Source organism: Oryx dammah, unplaced genomic scaffold (assembly GCF_014754425.2).
Source record: "Oryx dammah isolate SB20612 unplaced genomic scaffold, SCBI_Odam_1.1 HiC_scaffold_13, whole genome shotgun sequence".
Taxonomy (NCBI): Eukaryota; Metazoa; Chordata; class Mammalia; order Artiodactyla; family Bovidae; genus Oryx; species Oryx dammah.
In genome coordinates, this window is record NW_024070197.1 from 11,085,016 (window position 1) to 11,091,067 (window position 6,052).

Consider the following 6,052-nt stretch of genomic DNA (forward strand, 5'->3'; position numbering starts at 1 on the left):
CGGGACTCTAACGGGTCTGCGGCGTGGCCTGCATGCTGGGTGGTAGTGGGTCCGGATGGGGTGCGTGTGTGTGTGCGCGCACGCGTGGCTGCTGGTGTAGTGGCCGCCACCAGGACTGCGTCCGCCGCCGAGCCTGTTCCTGAAAGGGATGTATGTCATTGGCGAAGGGCTGCGTGGTGGCTGTGGCTGTCACGCTGTCCCTCGATATAGGCTGTATGCCTCCGTATGAGCGTGTGTCCATGACTACGAGCCTCTGGGTGGGACTGTGGGGCACGGTGGGTCTTTGTAAGTGGGGACCACCTTGCGTGTGTCCATAGCCTTGGCTATATCCCCACCGCAGCTCTTCTCTGCAGACCAGACCTCATGGTGGCCGCCCCTGAACTGGGCAACTTAAATGCAATGGAGAATCATCGGATCCGGGCGGCTGGGACCAAGACGTGGCACCGAGCGGCCCAAGGCCAGGTGGGCGTGACCACCACTCGATGGGCGTGACCACCGCGTGTGGGCGTGGCCACCACGAGGGACTTCCCCGCAAACGGCGATCAGAAGAGGCCCTGGTAGTTGATTTTGACACTCCTAAGGGGAAAATAGATACCCTGTCCAATAAGTTCTTTCTTGGTCTGTATGCGTGGGAGAGTTCTGGGTCTAGTGGAACAAAGTCAAACCCGAATCCTAAAACCGGGTAATCACGGCTCCTCCATCAATCCCCAGGTCACAGATCCAGGACTCCTCGAATGAGGGGAGACCAGGACCCCTCAATTAAGGACCCCAGCACTCTGATCCAAATTCATACTGTTAATCTTTTTACCAGTTTTCCCCAAAGGGACTTAAGAGCCTTTGACCAGGGTCACTGTGCATTGGGGGAAAAGAAATAATCAGACTTTCAGGGACTTCCAGACACTGGTATCTGAGCTAACGCTGATTTCTGAAGACCTCAAATGTCACCCTGGCAGAGGGACCTCGTGGATTTCAGGTGATTAGTTTTTATTCTGCTCAGACGCGTCTCTCCGTGGCCCAGGGCATCCCCGAATCCATCGTGTGGTAACTTGCCCGATTCTGGAATGCACAATTGAGGTACACATTCTCAACAGCTGGCAGAATGCCTACCTTGGAGTCTGACTGGGATGGTGGACGAGGCCACGGGGCTACCTGGTATGGCCCATAGCTGTGTCTGGGGATGTGTCTGGGTGGGATCCTGTAGCCAAGCGAGTCTTTATAACTGGGGACCTCCTTGTACACAGCAGTCTCTCTCTGTGCGTGGCTTTGTAGCCTCTTGTGAGTTTCGTGTCCACAGCCGTGTGGGGCCGTCGTGAGCGGACGCGCTAGAACGTAGGACCAGGCAATGAGCCAGGGCTTCCTCCAGAGGGCGCTGGGGCGCCAGAAAGATAGCAGGCTTGTGCCTGCTAAGTCGCTTCAATCGTGTCCGACTCCTTGCGACCCTATGGACTATAGCCCACCAGGCTCCTCTGTTCATGGGATTCTCCAGGCAAGAATACCAGAGTGGATTTCCATGCCCTTTTCCAGGGGATATCTACGCCCCAGGCCTCGAACCCACGTTTCTTATGTCTCCTGCATTGATAGGCGTGTTCGTTACCACTAGCGCCACCTGGGTGGCTTTATTGGGATACAATTCACATACTATAAAATTCACCGATTGAAAGTGTATAGTTCAGTGCCTTCGGTGTGTTCACAGAGTTGTGCTTACCTCACCACAGTCAATTCTAGAACATTTTCATCACTCCCTAAATAAACTCTCAACCACTTAGCACTCACTTTCGATTCCCCATCCCAAGACCCAGTCCCAGTCAACCACCGATCCCTTCTCTGACTCTATGGATTTGCCTGTTCTGGACATTTCTTATTAAGCAAAATATAATAAATGTGAATCTTTTGATTATACATGAAATCATACTACATGAAGTCTTTTGTGTCTCCCTCTTTCACTCAGCATAGTATTTTCAAGGTTCCTCCGGCTCGTGGCTGATAATATTCCATTGTCTTGGAAGAATGTAGAGCAGAGAAAGGACAGAATTGGGTTTGCGCTTTGCCCCTCAGGCTGCCACGTGGAAAGTGGACTGGGGGTGTTATGAATGGAATCCTGTCCCCCAAAGAAATATACTGAAATCCTCACCTGTGAACGTGACCTCGTTTAGAAAGAGAGTCTTAGCAGATGGTCAAGTTCAGATGAAGTCATGGGGGGTGGACCTTAATCCAACATGACTGTTAATATGTTCCTTATAAAAACGTTGCTTATTAAAAGGGAACATTTGGACACGGACAGACACTCCAGAAGGAAAAGACAGTCACGTGAAGACGGAGGACTGCAGTGGTGTAGATACAAGCCAAGGAATGCCAAAGATCGCCAGCAAATCACCAGAAGCTGGGCGAGACAGGGAACGCTTCTCCTGTGGGTTTCGGGACGGGGGAGCCTGGTGGGCTGCCGTCTATGGGGTTGCACAGAGTCGGACACGACTGAAGCGACTTAGCAGCAGCAGCAGCAGGCCAGGGCAGGGACGTGGGGAAATAGGGCCAGTCTTTCTTTGCGATGCACAGTGGCTGTAGTTGCAGCGTGTGCCATCTAGCTCCCCAATCAGGGACTAAGCCCGGGCCCCCTGTGTTGGGAGTGTGGAGTGTTCACCACTGCACCCCCAGGGAAGTCCCAAGGCCAGACTTTTTAGAAGTGAGAGCGCCACCCAATTTTTACATGGCACCTGAAGATAAAGTGCTGAACCCTTGGCTTGTGGCAGGCGGGGAAATGGCAGAACGCACTTGCTCCCAGAGAAGATGGTTGCTTTGGTATTGGGAGTGGGAAAAGGAAGTTGCTGCTACTGCTGCTGCTAAGTCGCTTCAGTCATGTCTGACTCTGTGCAACCCCATAGACGGCAGCCCACCAGGCTCCCCCGTCCCTGGGATTCTCCAGGCAAGAACACTGGAGTGGGTTGCCATTTCCTTCTCCAATGCATGAAAATGAAAAGTGAAAGGGAAGTCGCTCAGTCGTGTCCGACTCTTCACAACCCCATGGACTGGAGCCTACCAGGCTCCTCCATCCATGGGATTTTCCAGGCAAGAGTACTGTAGTGGGGTCCTACTGCCTTCTCCGAAAAGGAGGTTAGTCCTGGGAAAAAAGGAGTGAGCCATTGGCTGCTGATTATTATTAAGATGAGGACGCTAGATGAACACCAAAGACTAACCACTGAGGCCACCACTGACCTTGACCAAAGCAGCTGTGAGTGTGTGTGTGTGTGCGTGTGCGTGTGTGTGTGTGTGTGTGTGTGTGTAGGGGGGACCCTGGGAGAAGAGGACATGTCGTGAGTCTTCTATGTGAGCCCAAGGGTTTTACTGGGTGTCATCGTGTGTCCTCTTCATTTAATTCTTCTCTGTAGCTAATCATGAGTATTTCTCCAGGTCATTCTAAATTCTTTCTAAATTAAATTTGCTGGAAGCTGTGCAATATCGCTTTGTTTGGTGTGCCATTCTAATGATTGTAAAAAACCTATTTCCTATCCCACTTCTGGGCTGTTTCTGGTCTTTTTTTCTTCCAATAGCATAATAGCAAACATCTTTGCATATTCTTTTTCTGCGGAAATTCTTTTTTTTTTAAGTTTTCTCCATTATATACAATTTAGAAAAGCTGGAAAAAGTAATAAGAAGGGGAAAAAAAGTCCTCTGGAATGCCACACCCAAGAGGCTTTGAGCATGAGGTTAGTTCGATGAATCCCATTGTGAATGGAGGCAGAGCCCATATGCTTTCTGCACAAAGCATCCAAACATAGACACACTCCGGTTATTACAGGTGAGTCTGACCCCTGGGTTAGTGGACACAGAGGCCTCCCTCCCCCACGACCATGACCATGATTCCTTCTGTCCTATACAGCGCTCTGATGGACCTGCCTTGCACTTGCCTCTTTCTTACACTTTTCCCCAAACTCCTGGCCATTTCCTTAGGGTACATTCCCAAGAGTACTAGCACTGGGTCAAAAGTTAAGAGCATTTGTCAGAAGTCTTGAGCATCGATTGCAGAATTTCCTCTCCTTCGAACCATCTGTGCCCAAGCATGCATGCTAAGTCGTTTCAGTCATGTCCAAATCTTTGTGACCCCGTGGACTGTAGCCCTCCAGGGTCCTCTGTCCATGGGATTCTCCAGGCAAGAACGCTGGAGTGGGTGGTCATGCCCTCCTCCAGAGATCTTCCCAACCCAGGGGTCAAATCAGTGTCTCCTATGTCTCCCTCTTTGGCAGGTGGGTTCTTTACCACTAGTGACACCTGGGAAGCTCTTTGAACCATCTCTATTTCTCTCCAATTTCCAAGTGAAGTTGCACGCACTTTGGTGTTATTGCAAACACCCAAATAATGCTTACTATGTGCCAGGCCCTGTTCTAAGCATTTTATATAACATATATGGATTCACTTAATCTTTTCGGATGAACTTAATCTTTGAAACAATCCAGCAAGAAAGATATTCTCATTACCCTCCATGTTGGAGATGGAGCAGCTGATGCCCAGAGAGGTTGGGTAACCTGTCCAAGGTTGCGCAGCAAGTATGTATCAAGGCTAGGATTTAAATCTAGATCGTCTGGCTCCTGAGTCCATTTTCTTTTTTTAATATTTATTTTTATTTATTTACTTTGGCTGCACTACTAGTTGTGGCAGGTGGGATCTTTAGTTGTATGCAAACTCATAGTTGTTTGTGGCACGTGGGACCTAGTTCCCTGACCAGGGATCGAACCCAGGGCCCCTGCATTGGGAGCCCTGAGTCTTAGCCACTGGACTGACTAGATGAGTCCCCTAGTCCATGCTGAGTCCATGATTCTACCCTGAGTGGAGACTTTGCTTTCTCTACAACCAAGGAGAGCTCCAAGGTGAAGTTTACTCAGCCATTACTCAACTGATGAGAGTCTTTGTGTCTTCGAATTTTCTGTTATAATGAGGTAGATCCAGGTTTTATGGGGCCTGAGGTTCATACGATTTGGGGTGCCCTATTTTGGAAAAATATAGAACTACCAAAGCATAAGATGCAGGATCTTGAAAAAGGTCTGAACAAGTAAGGGTCCTGAGGCCTCGGATGGCACTAGCATCACAGTAAATTCCCCTCTAGAGAAAATAGCTGAAACAAGTGAAAGCACAATCGTGTCACGCAGTCTGTGCATGCGTGCAAGTGTTTGCGGTGGAAAGTTCCTAAAAGCCGAGTTTAGACTTCCCGTCCAGATTCCTAGAGCAGTTGCTGTTGCTGCTGCTAAGTCGCTTCAGTCATGTCCGACTCTGTGCGACCCCATGGACAGCAGCCCACCAGGCTCCCCGGTCCCCGGGGTTCTCCAGGCAAGAATACTGGAGTGGGTTGCCATTTCCTTCTCCAGGCCGGGACATAATACGTGCTCAATAAATAGTTGTGGGATATCTTTTTTTTTTTCCACTGTGCAACCCACTTCAGTGCCTGCAGCCTACTGGCAGAGGCCAGGCAATGGTTCCGGGCTGGGTTTGCTCTGGCATGGGACACTATAAGAGGCCCAGGGGGACGAGCCTGCCATAAATCCAAACCCATGCATGGGATATCTTTAACAGGACAAAGAAACGCTAACTGTACAGGAAGATTGGACAAACTGAAGTATGTTAAGACTAATAACTCCTGCTCTTCAACAGACATCGTTAAAATAGAAAGGCAAACCACAAATAAAAAGACATCAGTAGTACAGACATTCAACACGTATTTGTATCCAGACTATCTAAAGAACCTCTGCAAACGAGTGGGGAAAAAAAGACAACCCAACAGAAAATAGATCTAACACATAAACGGGTGCTGCACAAAAGAGATGATCCAAACATCCAATAAGCACATGAAAAGATGCCCCACGTCATCATTTGTCGTCAGGGAACAGAGAAATGCAAATTAAAACCCACGAAGTGGATCTACTGGAACACTTGTACTGTGAGAGGGAAGGTAAACGGATGAACCACTTTGAAAACTGTTTAGCAGTTTCTTTTAAACATAAACATGCACTCACCTTAAGTGCAGCAATTACCTAAGGCAGCAATTCCGGTCATTAAGTGTTTACCC

The 6,052-nt window shown here is 49.1% G+C and overlaps 1 non-coding gene across 1 annotated transcript; it reads right to left on the reverse strand.

Annotated features, from left to right (window-relative positions):
* Nucleotides 1-5,408: 5,408 nt before the first annotated feature.
* LOC120873408 lies at nucleotides 5,409-5,541 on the reverse strand. The gene has a single exon (XR_005723476.1). It is a non-coding gene; the product is annotated as a small nucleolar RNA SNORA42/SNORA80 family (small nucleolar RNA).
* Between the last annotated feature and the right edge of the window lie 511 nt (nucleotides 5,542-6,052).